This window comes from Muscardinus avellanarius (assembly GCF_963383645.1).
Source record: "Muscardinus avellanarius genome assembly, chromosome: 12".
Taxonomy (NCBI): Eukaryota; Metazoa; Chordata; class Mammalia; order Rodentia; family Gliridae; genus Muscardinus; species Muscardinus avellanarius.
The window spans coordinates 47,835,327-47,850,420 of record NC_137798.1 but is presented as its reverse complement, the minus strand read 5'-3'; the positions used below and the strand labels follow the sequence as shown (position 1 = coordinate 47,850,420).

General features: G+C 37.7%; 1 pseudogene across 1 annotated transcript; it reads left to right on the top strand.

Moving 5' to 3' along the window:
- Window positions 1–9,648: 9,648 nt before the first annotated feature.
- LOC308271324 (acyl-CoA-binding protein-like) lies at window positions 9,649–9,912 on the top strand (annotated as a pseudogene). The gene has a single exon. The product of its transcript is annotated as an acyl-CoA-binding protein-like (transcript).
- The last annotated feature ends 5,182 nt before the right edge of the window (window positions 9,913–15,094 follow it).

Genomic DNA, 15,094 nt, shown 5'->3' with positions numbered 1-15,094 from the left:
TTCTAATTACATTATTCTCTTTTTCACCTGTGGTCTGAACAGGTGAAGTAATATCTTTTCCCTTATCCCATGGTAGTCACTATTGCCTTTTACCTAGTACTTTTCTTGTTTCTTTGCTTCAAGGCACATGGCAATGAGAATTATCTTTGGGTAAGCTATATGACTGGGTGCTAGTCTGTGGTATGTACTATTTTACTTTAAAGAAAAAAAAAAGCAAACGATTGAGATGGTTGCTGCTTTGCTACTTAGGGTCACTAAATGAGTTTTTGTGTTGACTGCAAATAAAAAGTAATGTGAGAAAAAAAATGTATCTGCTGTTTAAAGCTTTTGTGACTTTAGGTTACCCTTTATTGCTTAATAAACTAGCCAATCTAAGTGAATCCACAAATAATTATTAAGAACATTCTACAAAGTAATTTTAACCCAGTTTTTATTTATTCATAAGTTTATTTAAAGAGTAGATGTTTATTAAGTAAGTAAAATTTCAGTTGTTATACTTGGCATCAGATAAAATAAAACTGAGGTTATTGTCTTTTAATTTTATCATCCTATCACTAATATGTACAAAACAGGGCATGATCAGTCATATATTCAATAGAAATATTTCACATTAATGAAACTATGGTACTGGGTAACAGATGGAATAGACATTAATAAAAATAATGATATATATAAAAATGAAATTACTCTGATAGCTATTGTAAATAAGGGTAATTGCTTTAGTTATTATTGATTAGGCATTTCCAGAACTTAAATTGGATTAGAGGAATATATCTGTTTTATTAAGCTCAGTTTTCACAATGTGCTCAGTGTAGTTAACAATTAAGTACTGTATATAATATGTCTTTGAGTACATTTTAAATGTTTCATTGCAAAGAATGTTAAATATGTAAACTGATGGTAGCTTAATTTTCCTGCTTTAACCACTCCACATTGTACTAAAATAATATCACATATATCTATAACCACAATTTGTCAATTTGTAATTAAAAGAAATTAATATTTTTATTTATTCTAATTATTCTAATATCAACTATAATAAGCAATTATTATAACCTAAACTATTACATTGAGAAAAAATTGTAAATTTACATTAAAATAGTACTTGTGAAATGTTATAGTGCTAGTATTTAATAGACAAATTACTTTCAAACTTGTACCATTTCCATTTCAATAGAATACCATTTCATTGAAAATGAGATTCAGAAATAGAGTGTGCCAGTATTCAGAAATGGCTTCAAAATGTATTTGAAAATAACTTTGGTGTTAGAAAGCCAGAGCTTGGGTGCAGACAGTCACTCAGACAGGGAAGGAACCCTGTAGAGTTCTAGGAACCAAGAGTAATTAGCAAGAAAATAGAGGGAGCCCAGGGTCTTTTACATTTTAAAGACAAAATTTCCCAAGGATGGGGGGGGGCATAAACCTTCAAGAGATCCCAGGCTCAGATAATCAATTAACACATATTGGGGTATAACAAAAGGCTTGGGGTTTGTACATGGCAGGCCTCTGGAAGGAATCCCCACATTAAAGAACTTGCCCCAGAAGGGGCTGATCTAGTCAGATCAGATGATTATTGGTATAAAACTGTTCTATATCCAACAACTTCAGTGATTTATTTTCAAGTCACTCCATTATGTCACTCTCTATAATGCAGTGCTTTAAGTTCTGTACTATCTTTCTCTCTTTGTAATAATAAAATCGCTTAAACTTATAGCAAAAAGAGAAGTTCTGGCTATTGTTTTCTACACATAGCTGAGAACAAGAACCAGCAGCTACATGTCACTGTTACATAGAGCAATATATTTCAGTATAATTGTGGAAAATACATCACAAAATAAACTTCTTTAGATAACAACTAATCACCTATTTATATGTCAGTGGATTTCATACTAAAATGATCTCTTAAGAATATCAAGGGACTTCCGGGAAGATGGAGACCGAGAAAAGCGGGGCTTAAGAGCCCCGCTAACAACCAATTTCCATTACCACAAAACCAGCGCCTTCCATAGCCAGAAAACACCATCACCAGAAAAACAAAAAAACCACCAGGCTCCAGAGAGAAAGCAGACTGAGAACAGAGCTCAGGGCCACAGAGGAGACACACGCGCCCGAGGACGCGGCAGCAGCGCCATACTGCCGGCGGCAGCGGCAAACTCAATGGACGGCTACAGCAAGCCGAGGTGAGCCACTGCGGAACAGCCAGGGGGGATCTTTCGGCGCAGACACCATTTAAAGCTCCCAGTGGCTGAGCTCAGCACACGCTGCAGGGATTCAGAGTGGAAATCAAAACCAGAGAAGAAAAAATATGCCAGCTTCACGGCCGAGGGCGTGGCAGCGGCGCCATATTGCCACTGGCGGCAGCAGCAGCAAGGAATTCACCGAGTCCAGTACAGCTACATCTGTGTACTCAAGAACAGTGAGTCAAATTGCGGGCCACAGAGGAGAAATCCCAGTACTGTACCCCCTGGGACTTGACTCAGTGAGGGGGTGGCGGTGGCAGAGATATCACACCATAGGAGAACGTGCAACCTGGCGCCCCCCACAGTCTAAAGCAGCCTCTATCGACTCCCTGGGTCGGAGACTCTGTAATACAACCCAGTAAAGGAGTAGTGGGGTCTGAGATAATACAGACTCGAGATCCAGAGCACCTTAAGTGAAGCCATAGTGACCCAAGGGAAGAACCCAGAGAAGGCACAAACTTCCAAAATCATGGGAAAGAGGAATAACACTGGAGTAATGAATGCACACAACCCCACAACATCAGAACCCGATAAAACAGAAAATCAGAGATTTTTAGAAGATCAAATCAGGAAAATAACTGTAGAAATAATAGAGGTGCTTCGAAAAGAACTCAGAGAGAGCCAAAAAGAGATAAAGGATGCAATGAATGAAGTAAAGGCCTCAATTCAAAGCACAAACAACCGATTAGACCACATGGAGAACAGAATCTCGCTCTTAGAAGATGAGCAATCCAAAAATGAACGCATAGTTTCTAATCTAGAAAAAAATATCCAACAGCAGGAATCTGACATTGAAGAAATATGGGCCCATCTTAAGAGAGCTAACCTAAGAATAATTGGAATAGAGGAGGGAAAATAAAGTGATACCAAAGGGATCAACAATCTCTTCAAGGAAGTAATAGCAGAAAATTTTCCAAATATAGAGCAAGAGGTTGATACACAGATCCAGGAAACTTATAGAACTCCCTTTAGACAGGACCGGAGAAGAGGATCCCCACGCCACATAATTGTCAAAATGACCAATGTGGAAGCCAAGCAGAGAATCTTAAAGGCAACAAAAACAAAGGGCCAAGTGACATTCAGGGGCAAACCAATTAGAATCACTCCAGACTTCCCAAACCAAGTCATGAGAGCCAGAAGGGCTTGGAGTAACATATTCCAAACTCTGAAAGAAAACAACTTCCAGCCAAAAATTTCCTATCCAGCAAAACTTTCTATCAAATTAGATGGTTCCATGACAAACAGAAACTGAAGGAATTTATGTCTTCAAAACCAGCGCTAGAGAAAATACTCAAAGAGATTAACTACAAAGAAGAAATAGGTAACACTCACCAGAACCAGAGAAACAAGAGTTTCCATCCAACAGACAACTAAGATTGGTTATCTGTGGAGATTCATTATTTATGTTAGTCTTTTACCTATCTCTAAATGGTATTGTTTGCCTTTATTGTTGTTAATTTTTAGGATTTCTAATTGGAATATTAATATACCTTCAGATATAGCATTTGGAAATATTTTATCCAATTCTATTAGTAACTTTTAACTCTGTTTACATTGTCTTTGGATATACAATATTTTCTTTTATTTTTTAGGGAGTTTGTATATTCTTCTGTTGCCTGTGCCATTGAAATCATATCCAAGAAATCACTGCCAATTTCAATGTTGTGAGGTTTTATGACCCAGATTTTCTTCTAAAAGTTTATAGTCTTAAGATTTATATTTAGGTCTTTTATCTATTTTGAGTTAATACTTGTATGAGGGATTAGGTAAGGGTCCAATTTTATTCTTTTCCATGTAATTATTATTTTTCAACAATATTTAGTTAAAAGACTATTATTTCCACCACCAAATGTTCGTGGAAACCTTGTCAAAAATAACTTGACAATATAGGGAAGAATTTAGCTCTAGGCTTGTATTTAACTCCAATGGTCTATATATCTGCCTTTAGAACAGTACTACACTGTTTCAATTATTGTAGCTTTATATGGTTTGAAATCAGAAAATATATATCTGCTAGCTTTGTTCTTTTTCAAGATCGTTTTGGGTATCTAGAATTCATATTCCATATTAGGATAGATTTTTTTCTGAAAAATAAATATATAAATATATGATAGTTTCACCTAAAAAAACAGAAAAAAATATGCTCAGGTAAGAAAGAAAGCAAAAAGAAATATTGAAATGTTATATTTAAATCATCAAAAGCTTGGTATCAGACAAATGAAACTGTTATGTGAGATTATCATTTTTAATTTTGGATAAATTGCTATAATACTAGATGTCAACCACTAAGCCAAGCATGGGAAGGAGGGATGGGGAGAGAATGGGGTGGGGATCGGGTGGGGGTTGACTGGGTGATGTGTGCATGTATGTCTACAAAAGTTTGTATCCCACTATGATGTATGAATACAGTGCACCAATAAAATAAAATTAAAAAAAAAAGAATACCAAAAAGCATAACTTTCTGTATTAAATTCAGGTGTACTTTAATTCATTATTATAATAATGGGACTACAATATAAATGTAAATTATAGAAAATAAAAAATGTTCCACTTAGGTAAAACAATAAATTGAAGACTAACAAAAGCTTAATGTGGCAGCACATACCTGTAATTCTAATACATGAGAGGCTGAGACAAGAGAATCACTCATTCCAGGATGACTTGAGCAGTGCAACAAGACTCTCAGCAACCTAGTGAGAGACCCTGTTTCTAAGTTAAAAATAAATAAATAAAAATGGTTGTGGGTATAGCTCAGAGGTAAAATGCCTCTGGCTTCAAACCCTAGTACCATCAGAAAAAACAAACAAACAAACAAAAACCCAACTGGTGCTCATCAAATCATCTAGAATCTTTATTCCAAAGCCTATTTAAGGTTTCCACAGTACTAATTTCTGGATTCATGTGGTGCAAAATAAACTTAATGCATCCCACTTTCGTGTGTTTCAGTCTAAGTCAACAAAACAGTTTTAATTTCTCATTTAAGTGTTATCTTTTGGGTTTCATGGTTAACCTGTATTGTAAGTGCTGTCTTGTAGGGTTAAAGCTTTCTGACAGACAGAACCTGACAGACATCTATCAAGGCCCTTTGGGTCATCATAGACGCACACGGCATGAAGCCATCTGATTCCTTCATCCAACTATATGCATGAATGTTACCCTAAAGCTGGCCCCCCCCAACTTCACCCCTGTACAGCTCAAAGCAGTTTATGACCAATTCTACATCCTTATTTCTTTGCTAAGGGGTACATTCATGCAATAGAAATAGGGAAAAAAATTAATGGAAATTGAGCTCATGTTAAATGTTTGTAAAATTTTAAATGTCAGAACGTATTTTCTGTATCTACCTTTGGCCTGACAGGTGTCAGGAAGTTATTAGACAAAGGGGGGAATGTACCAGTATTGGAAATGGCCTAGGAAAATTTGAGAAAGTTATGATTATTAATATATTTCAAAAATTGGGTGAGGGGCAAATCTGTGCAAGGACTTGGTTTTTGCCTAAAAGCAGGCAACTATTCCAATGTAAATTAACCTAGCTAAAAACAATTAACCAGTTAATAGGACAGGATAATTAGGCCTGTCTCTATCTAAAGACAATTCTTAGTTGAGAAGAACTAAACCTTTATCTAAAGACATATCTACATGATTGGATAAGCCAGCTAAAATGGTAGGAGGGGTCAACCTTCATGGAAGGAGATGCCTTGCCACACCTTGTTGGGGGAGGTACCTTACAGGGACGGTCACTATGTCAGAATTATGTAAACAAGATGGAGGTCATGGGTATAAAGTCAGGTCCATGTGTAATCCCTTGGGTATATTCATTTCGAGTCAACCCTCCATGCCAGTCTGGTATGGAGCTGTATTTCTATTTTCTGTGTTTCTATCTTTCTAATAAACTTCTTTAAATTTTCAGCAACTGTCCAAGCTATGCATCTTTATTCTTAGCTTAGGATAAGAACCCACAGTAATTTTCTGTTTTTGGTCGTTTTGGCTTTTGTTATAGGTTGGGGGAAAGTGTGTCCGGGGCCCTAGCAGGGGTCCCTGGGGAACAGTTTCCCACAACCATATTCTCCCAATCCATAACATAAGGACATTAAGACTTCTTAGGTTGGTAGGAGAAGAGTTGTAACCATATTGATAAATATGATTAACTAAAAGGAAAGCAAACTGTCCCAGTTTCAGAATGAATGAGAAAAACATTCAAAATTTTTGTTTGTTATTAAATATACAAGCACAATAGAAAACATTGTTAAAAATTAACTGTTACAGTTTGAGATGATATGGTTTTAGGGAAACTGTCCCTGAGGATCCCGTTTAGGGTTCCAGACACAATTTCCCTCAAAACACACACACACACACACACACATAAAGCAAAAACAGAAAAATCGCAGGTTTTTGTCCTGAGCTAAGGGTAAATAAACATTAGCACAGACTCTTGCTGAAGATTTTAAAAAGTTTATTAAAAAGATAGAAATACAGAAGACAGTTACAGCCTCATGGTGGTTCCAATGAATTCACCAAAGATACAACATGAGGAGCTTTCTAATAGGCAGCCTGACCAGATCTGGGCAGGTTCTTTGATATGTAGATGTGGTGCCCTATCTTTAGCCCAGGTCTCCATCCCAGCCAGATCCACCCCCTCAGAGGGGGCGCTGGGGGGGCAGTTCTGTCTCAGGCAGAGACCCCCACACCTTTTGTTACATTCCAAAATGTGTCAAGCTGCTTCTCTGGAATCTGGGATTTCCTCCCATCCTGGAGGAACTCTGCCTCTCTTTAGAAATGTAAAATGGCCCTAGGCTTCTTCAGTTCTTTTGCTAATTATCCATGGAGAAATCTACAGGCCCTCTCCCCACAACTCCTGGCTTTCTTCACTACCAAAGATATATTTTTAAAATTGGAAGTATTTCCCAATACTGGTACATTAATACATTTTGGCACCTCTTCCCAATACTGGTACATTAACTTTTTCAAAATTCAGCAATTAACAAAGGCTTGCGAAGATCTAGGAATACTTATTCAAAAAACAATGCACATTATTTTTATTTACTATATTTATATTTCTTTCTACACAGCTCTGTTATAGAACCAAAACCTACCCATCTTAAATCACAATAGCCATGAAAATTATTAGTTTATCAAGCTCTAAATATTGATTTGATGCTTTACCAAAAACCTCATTCTCTGAATCACAATTATATGACACTGTCTTGCAGTACCCTGAAAGGCCCACTGAAAAGGGTTTTCTCAATTTGGCCTGACTCAGAGATCACTCAGAATAAACTATCTTTTCTCTGAGACATTTATCAAAAGCAATCAACAATAATAATCTAAATTGTAGCTGCCTGAGATAGTGATAACAGTTTGGGCAAATAAGAGGAACAAAAAACATAAAAAGTCTTAGCAGGGGGAAAGTTGGTACATACTTGTAATCTGAGCACTTAGGAAACTGAGGCAGGAGGATTGCAGTTTTGAGGCTAGCCTCAGAAAATTAGTAAGATTCTTGGTTTTTTATTTGTTTTTTTTTTGTTTGTTTGTTTTGTTTTTTTGTCTTTTTCTGTGCTAGTAATTTAACCTAGGGGCATGCTACCTCTGAGGTACACCCCAGCCCTATATTTTTATACTTTATTTTGAAACAGAATCTTACTAATTTGTGGAGGGCCTCACTGAGTGGCTGAAGTTGACTGAAGCTGTCCTTGAACCTGCAATCCTCTTGTCTCAGCCCCCCAAGTATTGGGATTACTATCATGCACCTCTATGCCTAGCTAGAGATCCAGTTTAAAAATTAAAAATAAAAAGGGGTTAGGAAGTAGACTGGAGGTACAATGCCCCTGAGTTCAGTTCCCACAATTAGAAAAAAAAGAAGAGAAAATAAAAAATAATCCCTGACTACATCCCAAGCCTTTTTTGTTTTTGTTTTTGAAACCAGGTCTCCCTAAGCTGCTCAGGAAGTTGAAATCTTCCTGGCTCAGACTTTGGAGTGAAGGAGATTACAGGCATGTGCCACTGTACTTATTAAAGAAAGAATGTTTGTATTCCCTGAATTGCAGCCTGCTTTGGGATAAGAGTATCATTTTCTAACATAATACCCCAAATAAACCAGCGTACCTGTATTTTCCAATGAGCATTAAGCTGTGCTTAGACATGACACACCTGTCATCACTAAAATTCACCTGGGAGGCCCCTGTTGATTGCTAAGATGTAGATTATGTCAATAAAGCAGAAAAAGTCTGTAGAGAGTGTGTGTGTGTATATATATCTATATATATATATATATATATAGTTATATATATAGTTATATATAAACTATATATATATATATATATATATAGTTTAGTGAGGTGGGTCATAAAGACCATCTCCAAGGTAAGTATCACCACCATTTGTGCCTATCCATTTATAATTGACATCTACAATAAAACATGCCCTGCTACTATTTTTCTTCCAAAAATAAAAAGAAGATATTTGGTTTAGATATGTATGACTTCACCAGTACATTATTTCCTTCCTCGGTTTATAGATGTTAACAAGAGCAAGAGCACACAGGTAGACATGGGATATGGCAACATCACACATGTTCAGAGCTGACAGGTTAGGCTACTTCACCCTAAATATGTCATTTATATAGTGGTTTGTGCAGTTCTCCTTTGGGCAACCAATCCAACTCTCAATGGTTCTCACTGGAAATACCAGCGGTGTCTGCAAAAGGGCTCTTGAAGAACTACAGAACAGCCTCATGAGTGTGAGAGAACAGAATGTCTATCATAAAGAAAAAAACTGCCATCACTGAAGGACTATGTTCTCCATCATGCTTCATGGATTATTTTCAAATCTTGCTGTAGGAGACCCTACTTAGCTTGTCTGAAAATTAAGGAAGACACTTTATATAATCTACCAGGGAATGTTCTGACTCAATATACAGATTTTGGAAGGATTAGGAACTTTCTTTTGGAAGTCTTTAGTCTAACAGCTCTTGGTGTATTTTTTTCTGCATCTCACCTACCTATTCACTCTGCCCTCCTTGTTTATATTGGCAAAATTGATAGTTGTAACTTCATACACTGTCATAGTATTATTTGAACTGTTTCCTTCCTCTATTCTTTTTCTTGTTCCTTTCTTTCTTCCTCCAGTCTTCTTCCACTTTTCTACTTGCCTCTCCACATTTACAAAAAGTCTTTTATGTTTCCTCTTTTTTTTCTCTCTTTAGATTCCACATTTGAAAGAAAACATACAACCCTTGACTTTCTGAGACTGATTGATTTCACTTATCAATAAAATGGAATGCCAGTGGCACAATCAAAAGTTCATATTAATATAAGCAAAGGGGTAGAACTCTCAACAAATACATATACTTATTGCTTCCTGCTACTCGCCTCCTCCGTGGACTCTGCAGAATCCTCATACTCCCTCCAGCATGTCTCAGGCTGACATTGACCGGGCTGCTGAGGAAGTTAAGCACCTCAAAACCCAGCCAGCAGATGATGAGATGCTGTTCATCTACAGCCACTACAAACAAGCCACCGTGGGTGACATAAATACAGAACGGCTTGGGATGTTGGACTTCAAAGGCAAGGCCAAATGAGATGCCTGGAATCAGCTGAAAGGGACATCCAAGGAAAGTGCCATGGAAGTGTACGTCGGCAAAGTAGAAGAGCTAAAGAGTAAATACGGGATGTAAGAGACTGAATTTGGTTGCCAGCCACACATTTAACACAGGATGATATGCTGCCTTGTTTTCTCTAATACTGCGGAGGAGGTAAAAAGTGAAATATTCGGGCTAACCTAGTTCCTCAAGGCTTTCCAGATGTGGCTCTTTCTAGTTGGGGAAGAACTGATTACTGACCCTCCCTACATAGTTTTTATCTGAGATTAATTAAAAGTACATTTGTTATTTGAAAAAAATACATATAATTATTTTACATACATGCATATAATTATTTTATTAGTGTTCTGATCCATGTGCATTCAAATTTAATATCCTACAAATTATTTACTTGCTTGTAAGAAAGTAAATACGGTGATTAATTATCCAAATAGAAGAAAATAATATTTTCTGCAACATTTTCTAAGAGCTACAAGGTATAACACTTATACTCACAGCAGAACTATAAGCTTCAAACTACTTACACTCGCAGGGACTTACACAAAGAACCATTTGATTCCTGAGAAATTAAGTTTAAAAACTATTTTATTTTTATAAATGGGTCACTAAATAGATACCTTCATTCTGAAATGACAGAAGTATACTTATTGCCTCCCAAATAAGTTTATAATCTGTGGACTGTGGCCATTTTGAGCTGTAGAGCGCCATTAGGAACTAAATCAGATCCAGGTACCTCGGTGGAAAGAAGCCTGAACTCAAGACCCACTGCGAAGAAGAAGAAGAAGAAGAAGAAGAAGAAGAAGAAGAAGAAGAAGAAGGAGGAGGAGGAGGAGGAGGAGGAGGAGGAGGAGGAGGAGGAGGAGGAGGAGGAGGAGAGGAGAAGAGGAGGAGGAGGAAGAGGAAGAGGAAGAAGAAGAAGAAGAAGAAGAAGAAGAAGAAGAAGAAGAGGAAGAGGAAGAGGAAGAGGAAGAAGAAGAAGAAGAAGAAGAGGAAGAAGAAGAAGAAGAAGAAGAAGAAGAAGAAGAAGAAGAGGAAGAAGAAGAGGAAGAAGAGGAAGAAGAAGAAGAAGAAGAAGAAGAAGAAGAAGAAGAAGAAGAAGAAGAAGAAGAAGAAGAAGTAGTAGTAGTTTGGGCATCAGACCTGCTGTAGACACAACCGGGTCGCCCGCTGGCGCCAGCATGGGCTGCCTGCCCAAACTGCATTCCCTAGTCCTGAATGATACCACCGTGGCAAAATAACCTGAGACTAAAAATGGTCACAGAGCCTCATCTTAAACAGTGAGTGGTGCCCACGCCAGAATCCTGTGTGCTCACTAAAAATGGGACCACAGCAGCACAGTGAGTCCCGCAGACGCCTGGATCAAGGAAGCAAGGTATCTGAGTGCGTCCAGAGAAGCTGCAGGTCTTAGCGTGTGCCCCAGGCCTGGCACTGGCCCTGGACCCAGCACTGTCCTCGTGCACCCTGTCTGTGCCCCAGGACCCCCGCTAGTTGCCTATGCCTGCACCACCCCCACCTCTAAACTCAGTGCTCACCTTGTGTGCCTAGACATCACACCTCACCGGAGCCCGGGCACTTACCTCGCTGGCCCGGCCTGCTTCCCAGGTGGCCAAAGCTCTGTGCACCTGTGAGATTTCCTTGGCCTCCAGCCTACGCCCCAGGCCCAGCACCAGTGTGTATGCCCACCGCATGCCCTGAACCCTGGTGCTACTGTCGTGCACCCCACCGGAGCCAGAGACCATTGCTGGACCCTGCAAACAATTAAATAATGAAACTGAAGAAGGCTTTGGAAAATGGAAAGATCTCCCTTGCTCATGGATATGTAGAATAAATATCATCAAAATGGCCATTCTGCTAAAAGTGATCTATAGATCCAATGAAATCCCCATTAAAATACCAACATTATTTCTCATAGACCTGGAAAAATCAGTTATAAATTTTGTATGGAGGAAGAAAAGACCCAGAATAGCCAAAGCAATTCTCAGCAACAAGAACCAGGCAGGAGGCATCACAATCTCGGACTTCAAATTATACTATAGAGCAATAGAAGTAAAAAACAGCATGGTATTGGCACAACAATAAGGCAGACTGACCAGTGGAACAGAATAGAAGACACAGAAACAAACCCACACATCTATAGTCAACTGATCTTTGACAAAGGGGCCAAACTCATACACTAAAGAAAAGACAGCCTTTTCAACAAATGGTGCTGGGAGAACTGTCTATCCATTTGTAGAAAGTTGGATCTGAATCCTTACTTCTCACCATGCATAGGAATCAACTCTAAATGGATCAAAGACTTAGAAATTAGACCAGAGACTGTGAAGTTATCAGAGAAAGGCATAGGATCTACACTTCAACATATAGGTACAGGGAGTAACTTTCTCAGTAAGACTTCCAAAGTCCAGGAAATTAAAGCAAAAATGAATAAGTGGGATTGCATCAAACTAAAAAGTTTCTTCTCATCAATTGAAACCATGAAGAACCTAAACAGGAAGCCTACAGAATGGGAGAAGATCTTTACCAGCCAACACTCTATTAGAGGTCTAATATCGAGAATATAGAAAGAGCTCAAAAGATTCTACACTAGCAAAACAAACAACCCAATCAAGAAATGGGCAACTGAAATGAATAGACTATTCACAAAAGAAGAGATGCAAATGGCCAATAGATACCTGCAAAGATGTTCGTCACTAGCCATCAGGGAGATGCAAATCAAAACTACGCTGAGATTCCATCTAACCCCAATCAGAGTGGCAAACATAAAAAGATCAAACAACAACAATTCCTGGAGAGGATGTGGGGAAAGAGGAACTCTTTTTTTTTTTTTTTTTGTGGTACTGGGGTTCCTGGAAGCCCTTCTACCTCCGGGCTACACTCCCAGACCTATTTTTACATTTTTATTTGGAAACAGGGTCTACTAAACCAGCGCGCATGACTGGCTTCGAACCTGCACGATCCTCCTGTCTCTGCCTCCCAAGCGCGGGGATTACAAGTGTGCGCCACCACGCCCGGCGGAACTCTTTTACACTGTTGGTGGGAATGCAAAGTAGTTCAGCCACTTTGGAGATCAGTGTGGAGATTCCTTAGAAAACTGGGAATAGATCCACCATTTGATCTGGCTATACCACTCCTGGGTATCTTTCCAAAGGGGTTGAAATCAGAGAACTATGTTGACATATGCATATCCATGTTCATAGCAGCACAGTTTGTAATAGCCAAAATATGGAACCAACCTAGATCTCCATCAACAGATGAGTGGATTGCAAAATTATGGGTAATACACAGAATTTTCTTTATAGCTAAATTCTATTCATCTATAAAGAAAAATAAAATAATAGCATTTGAAAGAAGATGGAAGGAACTAGAGAACAATATGTTAAGTGAGATTAGTCAAGCACAGAAAGTGAAGGGACATATGTTTTCTCTAATATGTTCAAGCTAGGGAGGAGTGGTAATACCAGAGGGATTCCAGATGATGGAGGGGAAATCTCAGCAAAGCTTGAATGGAAGGATAGGAGAGGAAAAAGCTGAGGTTGTTCAATAGATGAGCTACATATGGATATGTGTAATAGCATAAATACAACATGATTAACCTGGACACTCTCTATTGGGGGGGAGGGAAAGGGAGGGGGGAAGGGCATGAAGCACAATGTAAATGTACACCACTCTCAATATGTTCCACTTATAAAAATAAAAATTAAATAAAAAATAATAATAATAATTGTGCATGTATGATGTTATAAATGGTGATAAGTATGAGCCTTAAAAATAAAGATAAGCATAATTTATTTTGTGTTTGTGTATAGTACAGGAGATTGAACCTAAGGTCACTTTACTTCTGAGCTATACCACCAGCCCCATTTTATATTTTATCTTGAAACAGAATATGGCTAAGTTGCTACAAACTGGCCTCAAGCTGTGATCTTCCTTGCTCAGCCACTGAAGTACTGAGATTATAGAGGAGTGCTTATTTATTTTAATAGAAGTGATAACTGTCTCTCTGATAAGAGTTCAGAATTTGAAAACACTTCAATTTTAACCACTTTTAGGAAATTTTAGGTAATTTAATTATTTATCTTTAAGTAGAAGATAAAGAATATGTTTATCTGTAACAAAATGTATTAGAAGTAGCCAAAAAGCAAGGACCTTTTGGTTAGGTAGGGTCAACTTCTAGTTTGAGTTAGGTAGAGCCTGGGGTCTGGTGAGAAAAAGGAGAGGACACACCTAAATAAAAAATACTAATATTACCTGTTAACAGCCTCAGTCAAACATTAGACTGATCATCTCTATTCCTCAACACAAAGATTCCTCATTATAAATACAATCATAATTCAGTTTGATGTTTTATTTTGTTTTTCTCAAGTGAAATTTTTTATTTTTATTTTTATTTTTTTACAGATGCCCACCTCACCCTAGTTCTTGGAGGATGAGATGGGAGGATCACAGGTTCAAGGCAAGCCTCAAACACTTAGTGACATACTCGGGAACTTAGGGAGATCCTGTTTCAAAATAAAAAATAACTTTGCTATAAGAAAACAAACAACCTAATTGAAAAAATGGACCACCGAACTAAATATACACTCTGCAAAAGAAATACAAATGGCCAATAAATATATAAAATGGTCACTATCATTAGCAATCAGGCTGATGCAAATTATAATCACCTTGAGATTCCATCTAACCTCTAATCAGAATGACAATCACCAAGAAGTCAAACAACAATAAATATTGAGAATGATGTGGTAAAACATAAACTCTTCCATACTATTGGTGGGATTGAAAATTATTACAACCACTATAGAGATCAGTGTAGAGGTTCCTCAGAAAACTGGGAATGGTTTTACCATATGGTCCAGTTATTTAATACTCCTGAGTATTATTCCAAAGGCATTGAAATCAGAATACTATAGTATGGATCCAACCTAAGTGTGTATCAACAGATAAATGGATTTCAAATTTATTGTATATATACACAATAGAATTCTACTCAGCAGTAAAGAAGAGCAAAATTATCTCTTTTGAAGGAAAATATATGGAAATGAAAAACATTATGTTCAATGATATTAGCCAGTCACAGAAAGTGAAGTGTCATATGTTTTCTCTCAAATGCAGAAGCTAGTGAATAATAGGGAATAACAAAAGAGAATTTTGTTAATGGAGGAGAAACTCAAATGGAGAAAGAGAAGTGATCCAGATGGGGCGGAGGAACATTAATATACAAACACTTCCACTGGCATTATGTATATATGTGATAACA